At 43.3% G+C, this 22,045-nt stretch overlaps 1 protein-coding gene across 1 annotated transcript in view; it reads left to right on the forward strand.

Annotated features, from left to right (window-relative positions):
- The window catches only part of CHN2 (chimerin 2), a 298,969-nt gene that overhangs the window by 101,589 nt on the left and 175,335 nt on the right, over positions 1 to 22,045 (forward strand). The gene's annotated exons all lie outside the window — the stretch shown is intronic.

Raw genomic sequence — 22,045 nt, forward strand, 5'->3', positions numbered from 1 at the left:
AGCTAAGTTGTCAGACGGTTCCAAGAAAGACAGTGGAAATACATTTTTGAGTTTGAGCTTTTATCAGTTTGTGCCCTCGACAGAACACATATTTGACGGCCTTGAAGAGGAAGGAGAAGGAAACTCTATAGCTATGATAATAAGCCCTTCTTCCTATGCAGTGCATTAAAATTCATCCTACCATTCTCACTTGACTGCAGTCCTTGGGGATTTAGTAGGTCAAGTAGTATAATTCATATACCGTGGGTGAGATGATGTGGGAAGAGCAAGTCTAAGTGATCTGCCCAAGGTCACCTGGTTAAGCTAGTGTCCACTCCCCAAGTCCAGATCTGCAGCCCTTCCCAGTGTATCATGTTGTCCTTTCACAGCAAGGATGAGGGGAGTCCCGGGCATGAGGTCTGGGTCATCTGGAGTGCAGGACCCCACAGAAAGCTGGGGAACATCTGAGAGCCTCTCAGGAGTGAGTGTTCTACTTGGATCCCAACTGAATCCGAAAATGGACCTTCTTTTGAGAGCAGGAGTGAGTGTGCTCCACTGGGATCCCAGTTGAATCCAAAAATGGACCTTCTTTTGAGCGCAAGCTCCAGATCGACCTCAGGACTGATGAGGCCTTCAGTCAGGTGAGAGTTCTGTGTTTCCAGGGAGCGGGGGGTTTCCTTCCGTCTGGATCAGACTCTCGGGGGCCTGTCTCCCACCTGGTGCCATGCCCCCGCTAAGTGCGATGTATCAAGAGGCAGTGTGCTTTGGGCTTATGTTAGTTCCCTAGGGCTGCTGTCTAACAGGGCAGCTTAAAACAGCAAAATGTATTCCCCCACAGTTCTGGAGGCTAGAAGCCCTAAGGTATCAGCGGGAGTGTGTTCCCTCCAAGGGCCCTCGAGAACAAAACTCCCTGCCTCTCTTCTGGGATCTGACAGCCCCCAGCATGCCACCCATGGCCTTCCTTGTCTTGTAGCTTGCTTCACTCCAATCTCTGCCTCTGTATTCACAGGGCATTCTTCCCTGTGTGCCCCTGTTTCCTCTTTCCAAGGATACCAGTCATTGGATCGAGAGCCCACCCTAATTCAGTATGACTTCATCCTAATTAGTTGTATATGAAAACACCCTGTTTCGAGGTAACGTCACATGCTGAGGCTCCAGGTGGACATGAATTTTCGGGGCGACACTGTCCCACACACCACAGTGGCCAAATATAGGCTCCGGGGCCAGCGTGATTAGATCCCTGTCCCACCCCTCTTCCAGGTCTGCCCAGCTTCTGGGGGCCTCACCCAGTACCCTCATCAGGGGCAGCGGGCTGACTTCTCATTGCTGTCATGTGTTGATGCTGGTGTCTGTTTCCTCGTCCCCAGTCATCTGTTCGCCGGAGTCATTGCTGTGTTGGCCCATATTCCCCACAGCAAAACATCTTAAGATCGGCCTGTCTTCTGAGTTACTTTCATGATACACTTGATTCGTAGAAATTGTTCTTTCCAGAGGTGAAACTTGGCAGGATGTATGAGGCTTGTCTCCATTTATGTGCTACCTTTAGGAAGCCATTCACCTGTTCTTATGATGTGTTCTGGCCTTAGGGTCCATCTGGGGCTGCCTCAGTTACTTGCCCAGGCACGCCATGGGCACATCACCCTGGCATCTCCTCCCCCCACTCCCCTTCAGACTCTACCTTCCCCTGCCCTCATCTTCCCTAATTCTGCCAGAGGATTTTCTTTATCCGCTCCTCTCAGGGCTCTGCCTGGAGATGGGTGGGGTTTGGGGCTGCTTCTTAGGGCCCTCCATTCTCTGGCACCTTTCTACCGCCCTCCCCTGGTCTACTAGCTTCCCCTAGCTTGTGGGACTTGAGGAAAGCCTTAGCTTACGTAACCCCTGTCCTTCCAAATCTTCTGCCCATTCCTGGGCCCAATGTTGTGAAATAGAAAAGAATCAATTTCTTCGTTTTCTGCCATTATGTTGTGTCCTCTTTTCTCTCTAAAGTAATAAAAGCAGCAGTCCTAGCTGAGTGCATGGGCAAGGGCCGCTGGCTATAGGGACAAAATACAAAACAAACCCACAAAACACCACTGGAGGTAGTTCTGAAAAATATTCTCCTAACTCAAAAATTTCAGTTTCACAGTTTAATAAATGTTCACAGAGAAAGCAGAGGACATAAATTAGTGACCCAAACCCAATTTGCTGCTGATGAAACCCCGATCCCGTGATATCCCTGGGAGATTTGTATGCTGTGGGGTGTAGTTGAGAGTTAAGAACCCAAAGATGACTTAAGTAAAAAAACACACGCAGAGAGGCTTAGCCAAGCTGTGATTTGTAGAGAGAGAGAGCACTTCCTAACCAAACGACATGAAAAATTGTAAAATGTGACCAAGTGAACCATCCTTGTCTCGGTTAGTCTGCTTTGGAATTCTAGATGTTCAGATTTTAGCATCAGATGGAATGTTTTTGTATAATACTATGTGCAGAAGGGACCGTTTTAGTCTTGGTGTTGGCTGAGCACCCAACATAGTAAACGGGCCATTTCAAAATTTAAGAGACTACCGCACGGAAGCGGAAAAGACATGAACGCCAATTGGCTTTGGTGACTCTTGACCCGTCGCCCACATTTGGGGGTGTGGCAAGCTGCCGAGTTAGAATTTTGAAGCAAGCTACGCACTATGCTCTAAATCTAAACCCTCTCCAGAAAAGGTATGGAGCTGCCTGCCCCTTTCCTCAAACGCAGGGAGAAGAGCTCCAACCAGACCTCTTGGAGGGTTTAATAAGTGCCCTCCGCACTTTGGGGGATACAGTTGACTGGAGCTTGACTCACCCCTAGGAAATCTAAAGGTCACGTTGCTCTCGGATCGTCACCTTAGGGCCCATTGGGTAGCAGGAATTTGTCAGGGCAAAGGAGCAGATGTGAGCCAGGCCTGAGACAGTTGTTCCGGGAGAGTCACATGGAGGCTAAAGTGACATCAAAAGGAGAGTGGGCCTCCAGATTTCCAGTGGCTGAGGAAGGAGCCCTAAGCAACCAGCATTTGTCACAGGTGAGAAATCCCTAGTAATTTTAGGGGAACACATGAAATCACCCCAGGAGAAAAGTATGTTTTAAATGCTTGCTGGGCGAGCACCTAAGCCTTCTTTTAGGGGTACTAATCGAGTAGGACCTTTTCTACCTCCTCTCTCCCCTCCATCCCCATCTGAAAGGACAGTGGGCAAGATGGAGTGGGAAGGATAAAAGGGCAGGCGAGAGAAGAGACTTCTTCTGCCTCAGGAAAATAGCCAAAATCAGGCTGAGCCCAGAAGTGGGGAAGGTACAGCTCTGAACCAAGTTAGAAATATTGCACTGGATTGAACATGTTCATCGCTCCACTTTGGGTTTTGTGAATTGGGTTTCTGACAAACTTCTTATTATCTAAAAGTAATCTGAAGACATGAGATTTGCCCTAAATTTCTTTCAGGGCAGGGGAAGAGTTAACCTAACAGAACACATGTGAAGAGACGATGTGAGACAAAAATAAAGTTGCTGAGAGCCCATGAATGTTCTTGTTCCAACAGTAGCTACATATATCGAGCTTTCAAAGAGAGACCTAAAACATCCATATCCGACCAATATGTTTGGGCCTTTACTATGTTGGGCAATAATACTGTTTTAGGAGCTAGGGCTAGAACTGGCTTAGAAAGAACATCCCTTTATCTGCTGTTCATTTTCTACATACTTAAAATCACAAAACAATTATTCCGCACACCCAGCATATCAATAGGGATAGTCACCTCTGGGACAAAGATGAATTTTGTTTTTTATCTTAAAACAAAATAGTTTCACAACAGTTCTGGCACTCGCCCTGATTTATCACAAAGCTTGTGATTTGTAAAAAAAATAAAAAATAAAAATAATAATAATAAATAAAATAAATAAATAAACAAACTGCATTTGTTAAATCTTAGAGGCATGATAAAATGGAAAGTTGAGTCAATAGCTGAATAATTTTTAGCAACCAAGTAATCAAAGCAATTGTACAGTTAGCTGTCTGGTTTGCAGAGAATGAAAAGTATGATAAAGTTTGCTTGTGTGGAAAGCCATATGGAGTGCCAGAATGTAACTCTTCAGGCCCAAATTTTATTCTTCTGAACGAGGAAGCACATCTACGTAATGGTGATCTCTCTTGACTTGCCTTCATCTCGGTTTCCCCCCTCCTTGTTCTCCTTCTAGTCTGACTGTCCTCCCCTCCCTCATGTCTGTCTCTTCTCTTCCACTGCTCCCCTTCTCGCCACCAAACCTTTTTATTTTTTTTAATTAAAAAATTTTTTTTACATTTATTTATTTATTTTTGAGAGAGAGAAAGAGAGACAGCGCACAAGTGGGGGATGGGCAGAGAGAGAAGGAGATGCAGAATCCCAAGCAGGCTCCCGGCTCTGAGCTGTCAGCACAGAGCCCAACGTGAGGCTCGAACTCACAAACCGCGAGATCGTGACCTGAGCCGAAGTCAGACGCTCAACGGACTGAGCCACCTAGGTGCCCCCCTCCCCGCCACCAAACCTTTTTAAATACATATGTACTTGAATCTTACTCGTGTGTCAGATTTCAGTGTTCCGTATCCAGTTTGCCCTTCTAGTGGGCAAAATGCAGAATCAGTGTCAAGCAAATCTCTCAGAATGTTCCGAGTGTCGTGATTTGCCTTCAGTCCCGTGATGGATGAGCTAGCCCTCCTTAGGATGCAGTATGGAAGCTAGCATGTGAATATTCATTGATGTAGCCTGTGGTGCACGGTGTGAGTTGGTAAATCTTTAGTCCCTAAACTAGTTGTATCTTAATAAGCAGACTTGAAAGCATCCTATTTTGTTTTTAACGTATATTTATTTTTGAGACAGAGAGAGACAGAGCATGAACGGGGGAGAGTCAGAGAGAGAGAGGGAGACACAGAATCCAAAACAGGCTCCAGGCTCTGAGCGGTCAGCACAGAGCGCGACGCGGGGCTCGAACTCACGGACCGCGAGATCATGACCTGAGCCGAAGTCGGACACTTAACCAATTGAGCCACCCAGGCGCCCCGAAAGCATCCTATTGTTTGATCGGTTTCCTGGGAGGGTGTTTCACGTTTTAAAACTATAGTCAATGTAAACATTTCCTGAGACGTTAATTACTAGTATCTCCTGTAAATGGATGTACTGGCATCATGTAAAAGAAAGAGGAATGTTCTGGTGAAGTAACTTGTTTCATAAACAATAAAGAGGATCCACAAAGGAAAAATATAGAAGGAGGCTAATGATGGGAACACAAAAATCCCTCTATGGAATGTCACTGCAGACTGTGCTGATTGCCAAGAAGGCGGGTGTAATCTCGGAGACATTGTCAGGAAAGGGAATCCCAGGTGCTGGAGGAAAGAAGAAAGGGGTGGAGCAGGTGCCCCGTAAACTGCTACATCCTTGACCTGTGATAACTTCATCCTCCAAGAACCAATGTCTGGGGAATCTTGTGTCCAAGGTAATTCTTCAAGTGCTTTGGTTATCATTTAAATGTTATGGCAGACCACTCAATCTGGTATAATCGATGTGTTAGAACTGCTTCAAAGTCCCTCCTGTCCCAGCAGCTTTGTTAGCATCCTTGGGGGATGACATGAGAATGTAATCAGGTGAGTGCAAAGGGAGTTGCTCTGGGTAATTTGCATTCTGTGGAGGTGCCAGATTCCCGTCCTCCCACGCAATGATGAGCATTTCCCTCTAGGGGTGTGCAGTGTGTATAATAAGTAGTCCTCTGTGTTTTAGACGTGATTGGTTATGTCCAAGCCTCTTTAGCACTAAGAATATAATTTTAGGAGGTCCCGGGTGGTTCAGTCGGTTACGCGTCCAACTCTTGGGTTTTGGCTCAGGTCATGATCTCAGGGTTTGTGGTTCGAGCCCCGCATCAGGCTCTGTGCGGACAGTGCAGAGCCTGCTTGGGCTTCTCTCTCTCCCCGTCTCCCTCTGCCCTTTCCGCCAGCTCTCTCTTTCTCCCATAAATAAATAGATAAATACTTTTTTAAAAAAAAGAATATAATTTGATTGTAATGATATTTTTAAGGAAACAGCCCCCAAACCCCATCTTAAGGAAAACAAGAGGGGGATGGACCCAGATACATCTTATCACTGTTTATTGTTTTCTCCTTCTTTTAAATCCTTTGCCCAGACCTAGGAAATTGCGATTTGACAAGGCCAATTTTCTAGAAGTCTGATGGCCTCTAATTCAGGATCACTTCGAATATTTTTTAGGGGTCTGCAACCTCTTTATATGCATTTTGAAAAACCTAATGAAGAAATTGAAGTGAAAATCTTTGTAAGTGATGACATAATAACTTCCCTTTGTTTTGGAAATCAAATCTTGTGAAACATTCAGTTTGGGGGGGAAATATTAAGAGGGGTCTGTGAGTTACGCAGTTGGTAACTGTGGTTTAGTTGACTTCAGTTTACAATTAATGGCATTTCTCGTGTGGTGGGCAGAATAAAAGCCCCCCAGAGATGTCCCCGTCTTCATCCCTGGAACCTGCGGCCTGTTGTTACATGGCAGGAGGAGCCAACAGATGGAATTCAGGGTGTTGAATCAACTGACCTTGAGATGAGATGATCCTGTGTTATTGGGGTAGACCCAGTGTAAGCATAAGGGTCCTTTTCAGTGAAAGAGGGAAGCAAGAGAGACAGTCGCAGAGAGATTTGAGGAAGCTATGCGATTGGCTTTTGGAGAGAGAGGAAGGGACCGTGAGCGAAGAATGCAGGTGGCTTCCAGAAGCTGGAAAAGGCAAGAAAACAGAGTCTTCCCTAGAGGGTCCAGAAGGAACCCAGCCCTGCCGCCACCTTGATTTTAGCCCAGGGAGACCCCTTGTGAACTTCTGACCTCTGGAAATACATGGTAATAAATATGGGTTGTTTTAAGCCCATTAAGTTTGTGGTTATTTGTTACAACAGCAATAAGAGATGAATACACCTAGTGCTGTATCTTTCTGGATTTGGGTCATTTAATTTTTGTTAATGTTTGTTTATTCTTAGAGAGAGAGAGAGAAAGAGACAGACTCTGAAGCAGGCTCCAGGCTCTGAGCTGTCCACACAGAGCCCGACACAGGGCTCGAACTCACGAATGACGAGATCATGACCTGAGCCAAAGTCAGACGCTTAACTGGCTGAGCCACCCAGGCGCCCCTGGGTCATTTTAAATAAACCAGTGAATAGTATCTACTGGGCACCCCGGCATGCAAATAAGTGTATTGGCGAAGTTGTAAAGAAAATAGAATGAATCTAAATGTATACAAGTCTGTGGATCACCTGCCCCTTCCTGTCACTGCGACCTTACCTTGTGTTACTTCTTCGCTCACCTGGCTCCAATCCCTCCAGCTTCCTGTCCATTCTGCAGACTTCCTGCTTTGGCCCTTGGTTCATGCTTTTTGCTCTGCCTTGAACATCCTTGTTCCAGGTCTTCTAACAGTTGACTTCTGCACATCCTTCAGGCCTTGCTGTAACGTTTCCTCCTCGGTTATTCACAATAGTCTATCAATCATAACTCCAAATCTTAGTGGTCTAACAAGGAAAAGACTTTTGCCTTCAGGTCATAGCCCAATGTGGTTGGTGTGTGTGTAAATCAGAAATAAGAATGGGGAGTCCCCTGTGTTCCCCATGGCCGCCAAGCCATTCCAGCGTGTGACCCCTTTCAACCCCTTGGCCTTCTCAGAATCCTCCGCGGGACCACCTGCTTTCACGTTGTGAGAAATAAGGAACGTGTTGAGGATTGTTTAGGCCAGGACTGGAAAGTGGAAAGCCTCGTTTGCACCCACAATTCCACATGACCCCACCAAGGTGCAAGGGGCTGGGCATGCGGTCTTCCTGTGTGCTCAAAAGGAAAACTCAGCTGGGTGACTAACAGCTCTATTGTGCCCCTTCCCAGAGATGCCTTCTGTAGCTACCTAAGCAGATCTGCCTTGTTAGTCTCATAATGGTAATTTATTTTTCCTCCGTAGCACTTTATCTTTAATAATTTATTTGCCTGTTGGCTAATTGTGTTCTTCCCACAAGCCCAGAGCTGCATGAGTACGTGGTCTGTCCGTGACCATATGCACGATACCTGGCAATGCTGTGTCCTGCACAGAACGGACTACCAATCGATAGCAGTTGGTCGAAGTGTGATGAATGGACAAGCCAATGATCGAACAAATGAATGATTGCAAAATAGAGACCTTATCTAGAGGGTATCCACTCTTATAGCAAAGACAGAACTAATAGGCCGCAGTCTTGCACAATAACAAATTTTAAAAAGCAACCAAAATCTCTCGTTGAGTTAAAAGTAACGGGCTTTGCGCTAGGATTCCAAGACAGTTGGGAATGACACTGCCCTTTTGCTTTTAGCCCAAGTTCGCTTAGGTTCAGTCCTCCAGATGAGCAGACTGAGGGGGAACAGTGAGTGCTCTTTGGTTTGTTTTTGTTTTCGTTTTTGTTTTCCTGTTGGTTTACTCTTGTGTTTCTGAGTGGGGTGCAGACCCCTCAGATACTCTCCTGATTCATCGGCCCCTTCTCCACTCCCAGGAGCCAAACCATGTGACTGTCTCCTCCCCTCCTCTATCACTGTATTTATAGTGGCTCAGGGGATGGAAACACGCCATCTCCGATGACCGAGTTTTCCTATCTTGCTCCCCCTTTTCCTTCCCATTGTCACTGTCCCTTTTGGCCTAGCACATGCTAGCACTAGGATATACAGCCGTCAGAAAGGCAGAATGCCCAGTCCAAGGCTACCTCTCCTGTAGTCCTTGCAGGGCTCTAAGGAGAGATGCTATGTCATACTCAGCTCCTTTGCTGTAAAGACTGGGCCATTGCCTGTCTCCTGGAGGAAGGCACAGGGGAAGCCTTGTCTGGCTCATAGCTCTGTCCTGCCCCAGGCATGACTCCCAACTGGCCAAGCTCTGTGAATGTAGCAGAGTAAGAGGCCTGAAGGCCAATGCCTGGAATCACTGGCCAAGCGAGATGTTCCCTACTTCACATGGGTTCCTCCCACTCCCTTTCATCGCCTATGGGGCAGGCACATGGCATTTCCAGGGGGGAGGGACCAAAGACTTGTGGTTGTACTTTTCACAGGAATTATTCCAATCAACTACCTTATGTATTTGCTTCACTTTCCTTTCCTCATTCGACATTATTGTGCGGATGAAATACATTAAATGAACACTAAAATCAAGGATGTGTGCAAAGATGCATCCACAGGAATGTTCAGTAATAGAAAAAAAAAATGGAAGCAACTTAAATGTTCACATAAGGCAGTAGATAAAAATAAATTATGATACATCCATATAATGGCTTGAAAGTCATTAAAATTGATCGTGTAGAAGAATATTAAATGACATGTAATCATGTTCACATTTAATTTTTAAAAAATCAGGCTATAAAACAGGACGCCACATGATCTCATTTTTGCAATTAAAAACCTTTATAAATGTGTAGTATATAAACAATAAGAAGGACAAAGACCAAAATGGGGTGGCTATTGTAGTAAATGGGATAATAGGTGGGGTTTTCTTTTATTCTTCGTGCCCAACAGTATTTGTTAAATCTCCAGAAAAAAAAATTTTTTAACGTTTATTCATTTTTGGGAGGCAGAGAGAGACAGAGCATGAGCGGGGAAGGAGCAGAGAGAGGGAGACACAGAATTCAAAGCAGGCTCCAGGCTCACGAGCTGTCAGCACAGAGCCCGACGCGGGGCTCGAACTCACAAACTGTGAGATCATGACTTGGGCCGAAGTCGGACGCTCAACCGACTGAGCCACCCAGGCGCCCCATGGTATTTATAAAATCCTATGTAATGAACATGTATTTCTTTTGAAAAAGGATATAAAAATCTAAAATGTTGTTTCACAAATTAGATGACTACATCCCTAAATAAATACTTGTTTGTAAAAATGACTATTGACAGAAGAATAAAGCGCAACACAAATCATTGAAATGCAATAAAAAGCCCAATAGCCTGATTTCTGTCTCTATTCCCCAACCTCTTCCTTGACCTTATCTCTCCCTTTCCATCCCACCCACATGCAACAGATGACTGAGGTGCCTCATCTGTACCCCCTCCCTCACATTCCCATCGCCGTTGCCTTACTTTAGTGCTGGATCATCTTCTTTTTTTTTATTTAAAAAAAAAATTTTTTTTTTTTACGTTTTATTTATTTTTGAGACAGAGAGAGACAGAGCGTGAATGGGGGAGGGGCAGAGAGAGGGAGACACAGAATCGGAAGCAGGCTCCAGGCTCTGAGCCATCAGCCCAGAGCCCGATGCGGGGCTCGAACTCACGGACCGTGAGATCGTGACCTGAGCTGAAGTCGGCCGCTTAACCGACTGAGCCACCCAGGCGCCCAGAGTGCTGGATCATCTTCTGATGGGACATCTTGCCTCCAGGAAGGCCTGTGCTTGCACTGGTCTGGACTGTGCTGTCCTGTCCTCTGACAGCCTAGCAAATGGGGAGCCACATTAGGAGACTCAACCCAAAGGTCACATTTTCTCTTGGAGTCTTCCTCCGACAGTGACTACTTCTGTTCCCAGAATCGATCCTTCTTTACACCCCGCTCTCTGTTCTGATGTTTTAATGTCTATTGACTTCTTTCTTTTTTATAAATCAGTTTGCTGAGGTCTGATGAGTGTGCAGAAAGCTGCATTAATGCATTATGCATTAATGTATACAACTCGAAGAGTTTGGGGATAAGTCTATACCATCACCACCATCAAGGCTGCAGTCCTGTCCCAGAGTTTCCTTTTGCCCCCTTTATCGTTGTTACTGTTTTCTTCAGTTGCACTTCTTGGCATTTATTTTGTATCAGGTACTTTACAGCTCCCCCATAGTAATTTATGCAATCCTTGTGACATCCCTGTGAGAGTTATAGCCCCATTTTGCAAATGAGAAAACAGAGGCACAGAGAGATTAATGTGTTCAAGGCATCACAGGTAGAAACTGACCAGAGTGAGGTAAAACCCAGGTAGTGTGGCTCCAACATCTCTATGCTTAACATATTTATGTGCTGCTTCTTCTCTTATTTATGTCTTTCACATGTCTCTCTCCCCCTACCACCTTGTGGAGGCAGGGACCATGTTTTATTAGGTTTCTTTTATTTTATTCTATTTTTTTATTTTTGTCTTTTAAAAAAATTTTTTTAATGTTTATTTATTTTTAACAGAGAGAGAGAGAGACAGAGCATGAGCAGGGGAGGGGCAGAGAGAGAGGGAAACACAGAATCCGAAGCAGGCTCCAGGCTCTGAGCCGTCAGCACAGAGCCCAATGTGGGGCTCGAACTCACAAACCACGAGATCATGACCTGAGCCGAAGTCAGATGCTCAACCGACTGAGCCACCCAGGCACCCCTTTTGGTCTTCTTTTTATTTATTTTTTTTAGTGAACTCTATCCCAACCTGGGGCTTGAACTCACAACCACAAAATCAAGAGTCTCATGCTCTACCAACTGAAGCCAGCCAGGTGCCCCAATTTGAGATTTATTTTTTTTAATTACTCAGTGCTCATCAAGATAAGTATACTCTCAATCCCCTTTATCTATTTCACCCATCCCTCTACCCACCTCCCCTCTGGCAACCACCAGTTTGTTCTCTGTACATTTTGTTTGCCTCTTTTTTGTTCTTTGTTCATTTGTTTTGTCTCTTAATTACATATATAAGTGAAATCAGATGGTATTTGTCTTTCTCTGTCTGACTTATTTCACTTAGCATAGTTCCTTCTAGGTCCATCCGTGTTGTTGCAAATGGCAAGATCTCATTCTTTTTTATTGCTAATATTCCATTATATATATGTATATATGTATGTGTGTGTGTATATATATATATATATATATATATACACACATATATATATAAGTATATAATGTACATAATATTCCAATATTCCATTATATGTATATATTCCATATGTATACTATATGTATTCCACATGTGTGTGTGTATATGTGTGTATACATACATACATATATATATATATATATTTCATATCTTCTTTATGCATTCATCTATCAATGGACATTGGGTTACTTCCATATCTTGGCCGTTGTAAATAATGTTGCAATAAATATAGGGGTGCATGTATCTTTTCAAACTAGTGTTTTCATTTTCTTTGGGTAAATACTCAAGAGTGAGATTACTGGATCACATGGTAATTCTGTTTTTAATTTTTTGAGGAAACTCCATAGTGTTGTCCACAGTGGCTGCACCAGTTTGCATTCTCACGAGCAGTGCATGAGGATTCTTTTTTATTTTTTAATTTTTATTTATTAAAAAAAATTTTTTTAATGTTCATTTTTCAAGGTGAGAAAGACAGAGTGTGAGGGGCAGAGAGAGAGGGAGACACAGAGTCCAAAGCAGGCTCCAGGCTCTGAGCTGTCAGCACAGAAGCCCGATGCGGGACTCAAACCCACAGGCTGTGAGATCATGGCTTGAGCTGAAGTCAGACACTTAACTGACTGAGCCACCCAAGCGCCCCGAGGATTCTTTTTCTCTACATCTTCACCAACACATGTTATTTCTTGTCTTTTTTTATTTCAGCCATTCTGACTTGTGCAGTTTTGATTGGCATTTCCATGATGATGAGTGATGTTGAACATCTTTTTATGCGTCTCTTGGCCATCTGCATATCTCCTTTGGAAAAATGTCTATTTGGGTCCTCTGCCCATTTTAATAGTATTATTTGTGTCCTTGTTTGTTTTTGGTGTTGCATTGTGTAAATTTTTTAGGGAGTTTGACTGTTGACCCCTATTGGATATATCATTTGCAAATATCTTCTCCCACTTACTAGGTTACCTTTCTATTTTGTTCATGGTTTCCTTCCCTGTGCAAAAGCTTTTGTCATGTTTTAAATGTATCTTTATTTCTTTGATGCGAAGCCCAGGGCTGGCCTATAGTGATCTCATAATAAATATTGATTGAATGACCATTTAGGTAACAAGTATGTATTGAATACCCACCATATGCCAGGCATTGTTTTTAAGCACCTGAAATGCACAGGTAATAATATAGATCAAGATTCCTGCCCTCAGGGGGATGGACTGTGACTTAGATTTTAGTGAAAATGTCAAGGGCAAGTTGGGTAAATGATTCAGGAATTATTTACGTGACATTTTCACTTCTTCCGTAACTGTGTTTCACTAGGGTACATTTTAAATCGGGGGCATAATTTGTGACAATATGGTGCTACATATTAATACAAACCCTTCCTTTGTCACATCAGAGCTCTGCACCCAAATGTAAGTGATCTGTCAGTGGTCAAATCATGACTGCCTGATGCTTCATGATGCTTTGAAACATATTTTTTGAAACTTCAATGCATATCTGAAAATATCACCTTTCTTTCATTTCTTTATGTTCTCCTTTGTCGCTCATCATTTTTACTTTTTTTCTGCTTTTCTACTCGTATTCTCTTGTGAAACCATCTCATTGCCCCCTGCTGCTTCCTCCCTTACTCTCTGCCTTCTCTGCTTACCTTCCTTTTCCCTCTACTGTGCCAAATTTGTATTTTTGAACAGTGGAGCAAAACTCATACGGAAAATATGATTTTCTTTTTCAACCTGAAGGGTAAACATGATGAGGAATTAATCTGACCAAATTTTGTGTCACCAAAGGCTGTAGATTTCATTCTAGAGGCAGAAGAAAGAAGAGAGAATAGCTTTAGCCATCAGAGCAGCCTTACAGGGTAGAGATTATTCCATTTTATTAATAACAAAACAGGGCTTCAAAGGGATTAGTTGTCTATAAAAAACATGTAGAGAAGCATATTCTACAACATGATGCTTACCACCTTATACAGAGGGAGCTCTGGAAAAAAATTTGCTTCTCCTGCTTGAAGAATGCACTTTTCTGGGGTTTCATTTATTGAAATGTATTTGAGGCATTGAAAAACCCAGACTATTCCCAAATAATGGCATTATTTTAAAACAAATGGAGTCTTACAGGAATAGAGATAACCTATTATACTTGCAAAATACTAGCTTAAAAAATGTACCACCAGAATATGCTATTTCTTCATTTTTCCTCCCCACACTCCCAGTTTCCACAAATGGAAATTTCTCATTCTTTTAGACCCTATGTTCAATTCTAATGGCCATAGTCGACCACACAAAGCTTCTGCATTTATCAATAGTTTCCCTGTATATTGAGTAATTGGACAGCCCAGATTTTCTCAACATTATCTTTTGCAGACATTCTTTTTGTCAGACTCTGTTCCCAAACCATTATCAGCATCTTTAACCGTTTGCAGCTAGACTTGAGCCTCACGAAATCAGCTCACAGGTCACTAATGACGCTCTCGCTGCCGAGGCCAAGCCTTTCTCTCAGCCCTCGTGCTCCTCAACCTTCCTGACATATATTGAGTTGCTGGATGAATGCTTACCTTCAGGTTTTTCCCCAGGAGCAAATGATCACATCTTAAGAAGGGTTGGGTCCTGACCTCTAAGTTAGTGGGTGTGAACCCAAGCTGGAAGGACTCCCATGAAATAGAGGGACCGTGGAATAGTGAGAAAATCTTTACAGAGCAGGTGGGGCAAACGGTTTGTTGGCTGAGCCCCCAGAGCTGTCATCTCACTCTCAGAAAAGTGCCCCACCTGAGGCCTCACTGTCCCCATTAGTGCTCTGCCGAGCACTCTACTGACGGTAGAGCTGGGAGACCCATCATTTAGGGTATGCTACGGTCGGGGAAAGCAAGCATTTAGAGAAGTGCAGTCTTTAGGACCATGGTACTTAGCCAAGCCAGGAAGCAAAGATTAAGCCTTCTAAACACAAAATCATTCATTCTTATGATGCTTCACTTGGGAACATTTCTCCCGGAAACTTTTGTTGATACCTGATTCTTGATCGCTCCCTTCTCTCCCCTCGTTTATCCATATCCATGCCCTTATATCCTCCAGGGCACGATGGAGATCTTAAGGTGGTTTATGGGGCATCACTCACTGTGGGTGTTTATCTTTTTGAGAAATTGTACATGAGGCGAGAGCTTCTCGGAGTCACAGCGTCTCAACCTTCTGTCCAGGGGGTGCCATTTCCTATTCGATTATGAACACATTCTGTCCAGTGTCTTCTGGAAATCTTTCTTTTTCATCTCCTATCCCTAGGGCTTGTTAATCTATAAGCTAATGTTACTATTATCCATGGGCAATATGATCCAGCAGTTGCATTTCTAGGTATACATCCAAAAGAATTAAAAGCAGAATCTCAAAGAGATATTTGCACACCCATGTTCATAGCAGCATCATTCACAGTAGCCCAAATGCAAAGCAACTCAAGGATCCATGGACGGATGAATTGACAAAAGGAGTTATATGCATACAATAGTATTCCTTTAAAAGGAAGGATATTTTTCTTTTCTTTTTAAAGTTTATTTATTTAGTTTTGAGAGAGAGAGAGCAGGGAAGGGGCAGAGAGAGAGAGAGAGAAACCCAAGCAGGCTTCCTGCTGTCAGTGTGGACCCCAATCTGGGGCTCAAATTCACCAACCAGGGGATTATGACCTGAGCTGAAATCCAGAGTTAGACACTTAACGTACTGAGCCACCCAGGCGCCCCAAAAAGGGGGGATATTTTAACACAGGCTACAACACAGATGAATTCAAGAACGTTATGCTAAGTGAAACAGGCCAATCACCAAAAGACAAACGCTGTATTATTCTACTTATATGAGGTACCTAGGTAGTCAGATTCACAGATACATACTGTAGAATGGTGATTGCCAGGGGCTGGAGAAGGGGAAAAATAGGGAGGAGTTTAATAGGTACACAGTTTGAAGATGAAAAGAATGCTGGAAATCAGTTGCACAATCACGCCCTTAGCACCACTGTATTGTGTACTTAAAAATGGTTAAGATGGTAAATTCGTGTTATGTGTATTTTAACACAATTAAAAATAGAATGCAGTTTTGTAAGTATTAACCTGAGAAGAGAGTAACTGGAAAGTTACATCACCAATAGCAAAATTCTAATAATTCACTTCCAACGAATATTTCCCAGTGATTACTATGTACGATACACCTGAGCTGAGAGCCAAGAAGGATAATGAAGATAAATACAGCGTGGTTCCTGTCCCCAAGGAGATGTTGGTGTGGTCTGGGGAATGGGATGTGCACAGAATATTAATTGACTGAAAATTCTAAGAAGTGGAAATTCATGTTAGATGGAAGGGAGAGCATTTGAGATGACCATTTATTTTTTTTTAAAGAGTTTTTTTTTTATTTTTTTTTTATTTTTGAGACAGAGAGAGACAGAGCATGAACGGGGGAGGGGCAGAGAGAGAGGGAGACACAGAATCGGAAGCAGGCTCCAGGCTCTGAGCCATCAGCCCAGAGCCTGACGCGGGGCTCGAACTCACGGACTGCGAGATCGTGACCTGAGCTGAAGTCGGACGCCTAACTGACTGAGCCACCCAGGCGTCCCGACCATTTATTTTTTTTAACGTGCATTTATTTTGAGAGAGAGAGAGAGAGAGAGAGAACGAGTGGGGGAAGGGCAGAGAGAGAGGGAGAGAGAGAACCAACCCCAAGACGACTCCACACTCAACTGAGAACCCGACGCCAGGTTTGATCTCATGACTGCAAGATCCCAACCTGAGCCGGTATCTAGAGTCAGACGCTTAACCGACTGAGCCACCCAGGAATCCCGGGAGATGACCATTTGAAGCGAAGTGAGAAGTGTAGGTAGGACTCTGAAACCAAAAACAATTTTCAAAATTACCTGCACTTGCATTGAAGAATGAATAATTAAGACTTTACTGCCCTTTATTTTTTTGCATTCTTATAAACTATTCTAAGACCATAATTCCAGGCATCCCTGTCATAAAGCATCGCCTGATTAAAACAATGCCGTGGGCTTATGTGGGCGTGATAGTTCTAAGTGCCACCGGATCCCTCAGAGCTCATTCCGATTTTAAATACCAGCATTCTCAGTACAGAAGAGTCAGCTTTACAGTAACTTAGCATTCAATGGTGAAAATGTACCAGTTCCCGAATTGTTATGGAAGTACAATTTTTATCATATGCCTAGAAAACAAAACCATATATGCATTTCTACTTTTTTGATTACCTTACAAACAAGCATAGTAGATGAGATACCTCATACTGTGTATGCTTCTGATTCAAGGAACCTTCCATAAGTTCTGAAATGCTTTACTTTGTAACGGGTGTATGCGAAAGAGAGAATATGTCAAAATTGCCTGGCAAAGCATACTTGTTTTGATCTGCTCTATCCTTCTCAGCTTTGGCAGGCTAGCCCCTAAATTGCAGGTTTCCTCCCATTTGATCCGGGGAAGCAGATTGCTGAATCATGAGTCCTAACTGCAGGCTGAAGGTGAAAAGGATTCCTTCGGGGAGTCATGTATATGTACAGTCTACAGAATTAAGCTGAGACGCAATGACATTGCGTTAGGAGATTACACTAATAGGATCACTTTAAATTAAGATCCCTGAATGAATAAAATAAACCTATTACTCTGAGGTTCACCTCAGCCTTGTAAAATGCCTAGCACATCAGAGGTTCTGGAAACATGTCAAACAGATGACATAAAAATGGGGTATTCTGATAATGCAGGGATATGTTTGAGGGTCATCATTTATGATTCCTTTTTTTTCATTCAACGAATATTTATTGACCTCTGTGGACACTATTCTAGGTGATATAGCAGTGAATAAAAGAAATAAGTCTTCATCCTTAGGAATCTTACCTTCTAGTGGGGGAGGCAGAGGATTGAATGTCAGAATGCTAAAAAATGAGGAGGTAAAGCAGGAAGGGATTTCTGAAATATCAAGGTGGGTGTTGAAATTTTAGATAGGGCAGACCATACGTGAAGTATGAAATTTCTACAAATTTGAGCATTTAAAAGATTTTGATAATGTAATCCCATTCAGTCAGTACCGTGCAAAGGCCATTCGTGAGGGTATGAAGAAAACTGGCTTCTAGGCCTTGTCACCCATTCATTGAGCAAGTTATTTCCTCCTCTGGATTCAGGACACAGCTCTCCAATATGCAGATTGGACCATGCGAGCTCCCAAACTCTTTGAGCTCTGAGATTCTCTAAGTCTTAATATTTCTTTGATGATTTTTCAGTTCCCCAGAGTTGGCAATTACTACTGACCACATTTGATTTGAGCTTTCTGGCCATTCCGATTGTCATATATGTAATGCATGATGGAATCAGGTTGCTATGGTCTGAATGTTTGCTGTCCCCCCCAAATTCACATATTGGAATCCTAACACCAATGCGATATTAGGAGCCAATGTGATGGGACCTCTGGGAGATGATTAGGTCATGAGGGTGGGCACTTCGTGGATGGGAGTAATGTCCATGAAAAAGAGATCCCACAGAGCTCCCTAGTCCCTTTTGGCCATGTAAGGATACAACAGGAAGTCTGTGACCCCCACTCTGGTCACGCTGGCACTCTGAGGTGGGACTTCCCTCCTATATTTCTGTTGTTTATAAGCTGCCCCACCTGTGGCTTTTTTTTAGAGCTGCCTGAACAAAGAGATATTATACATCGTTAAACAGTTATAAAACTGCCATAATTTTGTGATCATTTTCTTCTATAATTTCAGGTAAGGCAATTTGATTTTCTTCATTGGAAATAAATATAGAAAGAGAGCAATTTATATAGCATGAGTTGATTATAGTACATTTTACTACAATTTAGTAGTGAAAAAGCCTAGTTAGAAGCACATATTCACTATGACATCTATTTTTCTGACACAATTCAATATCCTTAGACACTGTCGGAGGAGATGTAATTATCCAAAATGCTGAGATTACTTGGTTAAACTAGCCCACATGCTATGGATTCGTGGCATCTTTATACTAAAAGCCAGTTTCTAGGCAAAGTTGAATGTGGCCAGGGCCACTGTCCCAGTGTGATACCTAACTTTATTGAACTCATACAGAGAAATGTGATTTTTGCCACAATGTTGGGATTATACTTTGAACTTGCCAGAGTAAATAGCTCAGCTTTCTTGGGGTATGGAGTCCCTCCAAATAACCTTGTGCATTCTACCTCTTCTTTTTCTTATTTTGGGGGGGAGTAGGAATTAAGCTTGGGGGGGACAATCATGTGGTCCCTGGGGCTCTGTAAGCAATGATTTGCTCTGCTGATAAAAAAAAATGTTTTGTTGCTATGAAAAGGGGTGTAGGTAGCTCGAAAATAGGTTTCGATTTGGTCATTGTATTCAAGTTCTGGGAAAACAGACTGTTCTTTTGAATTTTTAAACAATAATAATTTGTTTAAGACATTTGCACAATCATGATAAAGTAACACATCTTGATAAGAAAGCTTGCATTGGCACAGCAGCTATAGAAGGACCACTACAGAGATAATGAGCACAGTTATGTTTAAATTAAGTGGGCACTAAGGGATAGGAGTAAATAGGGAAGGAGGAAGTAATTGAAGCAGCAAATAGTCTAAGGCATAGAAATGGAAATGTGGGTAAACTCTGCAAATTGAAAAGTCATTTGGTGCCGGGGCGCCTGGGTGGCTCAGTCAGTTGTGTCTGACTTCCGCTCAGGTCATGATCTCACGGTTCGTGGGTTCGAGCCCTGCGTTGGGCTTTATGCTGACAGCTCAGAGCCTGGAGCCTGCTTCAGATTCTGTGTCTCCTTCTCCTTCTCCCCCTCCCCCACTCTGCCTCTGTCTCTGTCTGTCTCTCTCTCTCTCTCTCAAAAATAGACATTAAGGGGCGCCTGGGTGGCTCAGTCGGTTAAGCAGCTGACTTCGGCTCAGGTCATGATCTCACGGTCCGTGAGTTCGAGCCCCGCGTCGGGCTCTGTGCTGACAGCTCAGAGCCTGGAGCCTGTTTCGGATTCTATGTCTCCCTTTCTCTGACCCTCCCCTATTCATGCTCTGTCTCTCTCTGTCTCAAAAATAAATAAATGTTAAAAAAAAATTAAAAAAAAAATAGACATTAAAAAAAAGTAAATAAAAGTCATTCGGTGCCACAAACGATTTTATTAATTTCTCTAGAGTTTTGAATAGGTGCCAGTAATGATTTAATGAAATGGCCATAGAAATAAATCAACAAATGGATCAAAACTGGGGAAGAAATCTTTGTGCGTGCCACTTTGGGACCAAGGGGTATTTCCCAGATTCTTGCTACTCAAAGTGTGGTCCAAGGACCAGCAGTATTCAGCATCCTAGACTGATAGAAATGCAGACCTCCAGTCCTCATTCAGGATCTGCTGAATCAGAATCTGCAGAACAAAGTCTCCAGGTGATATGTATAGGGACATCAAAGTTTAAAAAGCATTACCCTACAGTTGTTATAACAGTTCATTGATTCATTGATTGATTGATTGATTCATTCATTCATTCATTCAACATTTTCCATGTGCCAGACATTAGATTAGACAATAGAAGGGAGAGATAGTCACAAACACGAGTAAGACATGGTCCCTGCACAAAGGGACACTTAATTGGAGAGGACATATGAGACGTATTAAAGCTAGAGTTAATAGAATTTGTGCTTGACCGTGAGATGCCAGGGTGAGGAATGTGGATGATGTCCTAGCGTTGTCCTAGGCACGTGAGTGTTGATGGTGAGTTTAAAGCAGACTAGGGGTAAAAGAGAACGTGTCTACCCTGAAAATGTGGAGTTTTGAGGCAGCTGTGGAGTTTACAGCTGAAAATATCTAATAGGTAGTTGGAGTTGAGAGCGGGGCTTGACAAACTATGGCTGCACAGACCAAAGCCTGCCCTCCCTTCATTTTTGCAAATAAAGTTTTATTAGAACACTGCCACGCTCATTGGTTTACATACCATCTCTGGCTCCTTTCACACTAAAAAGGCAGAGTTGAGTAAATGCATCAGAGACCAGAGACCATGTGAACCAAAAAACCTTTCTCTTCAGCCTTTCCCAGGAAAAGTTTTCTGACTTCTGTCTTAGGGTATAGTGGAGAGATCAGGTTAGAGACAGCTATGTGGAATTCATAGCAGCCAAGGTGGGGATGAGAAACCTCCTGGGAGAATGTTCACTGAGGAGAGAAAAGGGCAAAGTCAGAACCCTGAGAGAGACGCAGCTTCACATGCTTTTTGTGCCTGGGGTAGCTCCCCTGGCTATTCAAATTCTTTTTTTGTTGGTTTGTTTCCCTTGGCACTTGCAAATTCATTAAGCCAAGAAACTTGAACTAGGTCAGTGAAGCATCCTGTATGTGATTTATAATCATAATGATTTAGCAGATCGTCTCTGGTAATAAATAATTATTACTTTTCAATGAAAGCTACAAGTAACATAGTAGTTTGGGCAGAAGTGACAGAAGAATCTCATCTCCTCGTGGAATAGAAAGGAAAAATATCATTTTCTCACAAACGTGTTTTGCCTGACTCTCGTGGATGGCACGGCTGTTCCCTAAATATGGTCCCAGAGCCAAGCTGACCACAAACTGGCATGTTCTCAGTGCTCTGCCCAGTTATGAGGCTGCCATTCCCCTCAGATACAGGGAAGAGAGATAGAGGAGAGCTGAGATGGGGAGCAGGATGCCCCTGGAGCAGGGAATAGTTTAGGGCATAAACAGGAAACTGAGCCTGTGAAATCTACAAACTTAACATGCATTCGGTGCCATAAACTCTCAGGTCCTTCGCGGCAGTTCTGCATAGGTCTTTGCGCGTAAAACATTTTAATGGAATCGCCACGAAAAGGAAAGGACTCGGGCCTCAATTCATAGCCCACCTTTCTTGGCTAAATAACGTGGATAGTGTTAGATCCGGGGCTCCGAGTTGAGGTTGAGTGATCTCTACGTGTTGAGGCGACGACGAGAGAAAAAGGGTGCAGGTGGAAGTCAGCTCAGCGCCTCAGCTCGTCCTGCGGAAATCCAACTAACTTCGCCTGATTGGCGTACTAGCACGAAGGAGTTCTTTGTATTCTCTGATGCCGGGCATGGCAGATGACTTCACAGACACCCCGGGGTTGAACATCCTTGTGGACACGATTCAGATGTAACAGAGCTGCCAAAAATGTCGATTTCAGTTTGAGGTAAGATACTTCTGATCCACTCCGGTGGTTCTTGGGATAAACCTTCAAGACAGCAGATTAGCATCCTGTTTATGCCCAGATTACAGGCGCTGATCTTGTCTCC

This window comes from Panthera tigris, chromosome A2 (genome assembly GCF_018350195.1).
Source record: "Panthera tigris isolate Pti1 chromosome A2, P.tigris_Pti1_mat1.1, whole genome shotgun sequence".
Taxonomy (NCBI): domain Eukaryota; kingdom Metazoa; phylum Chordata; class Mammalia; order Carnivora; family Felidae; genus Panthera; species Panthera tigris.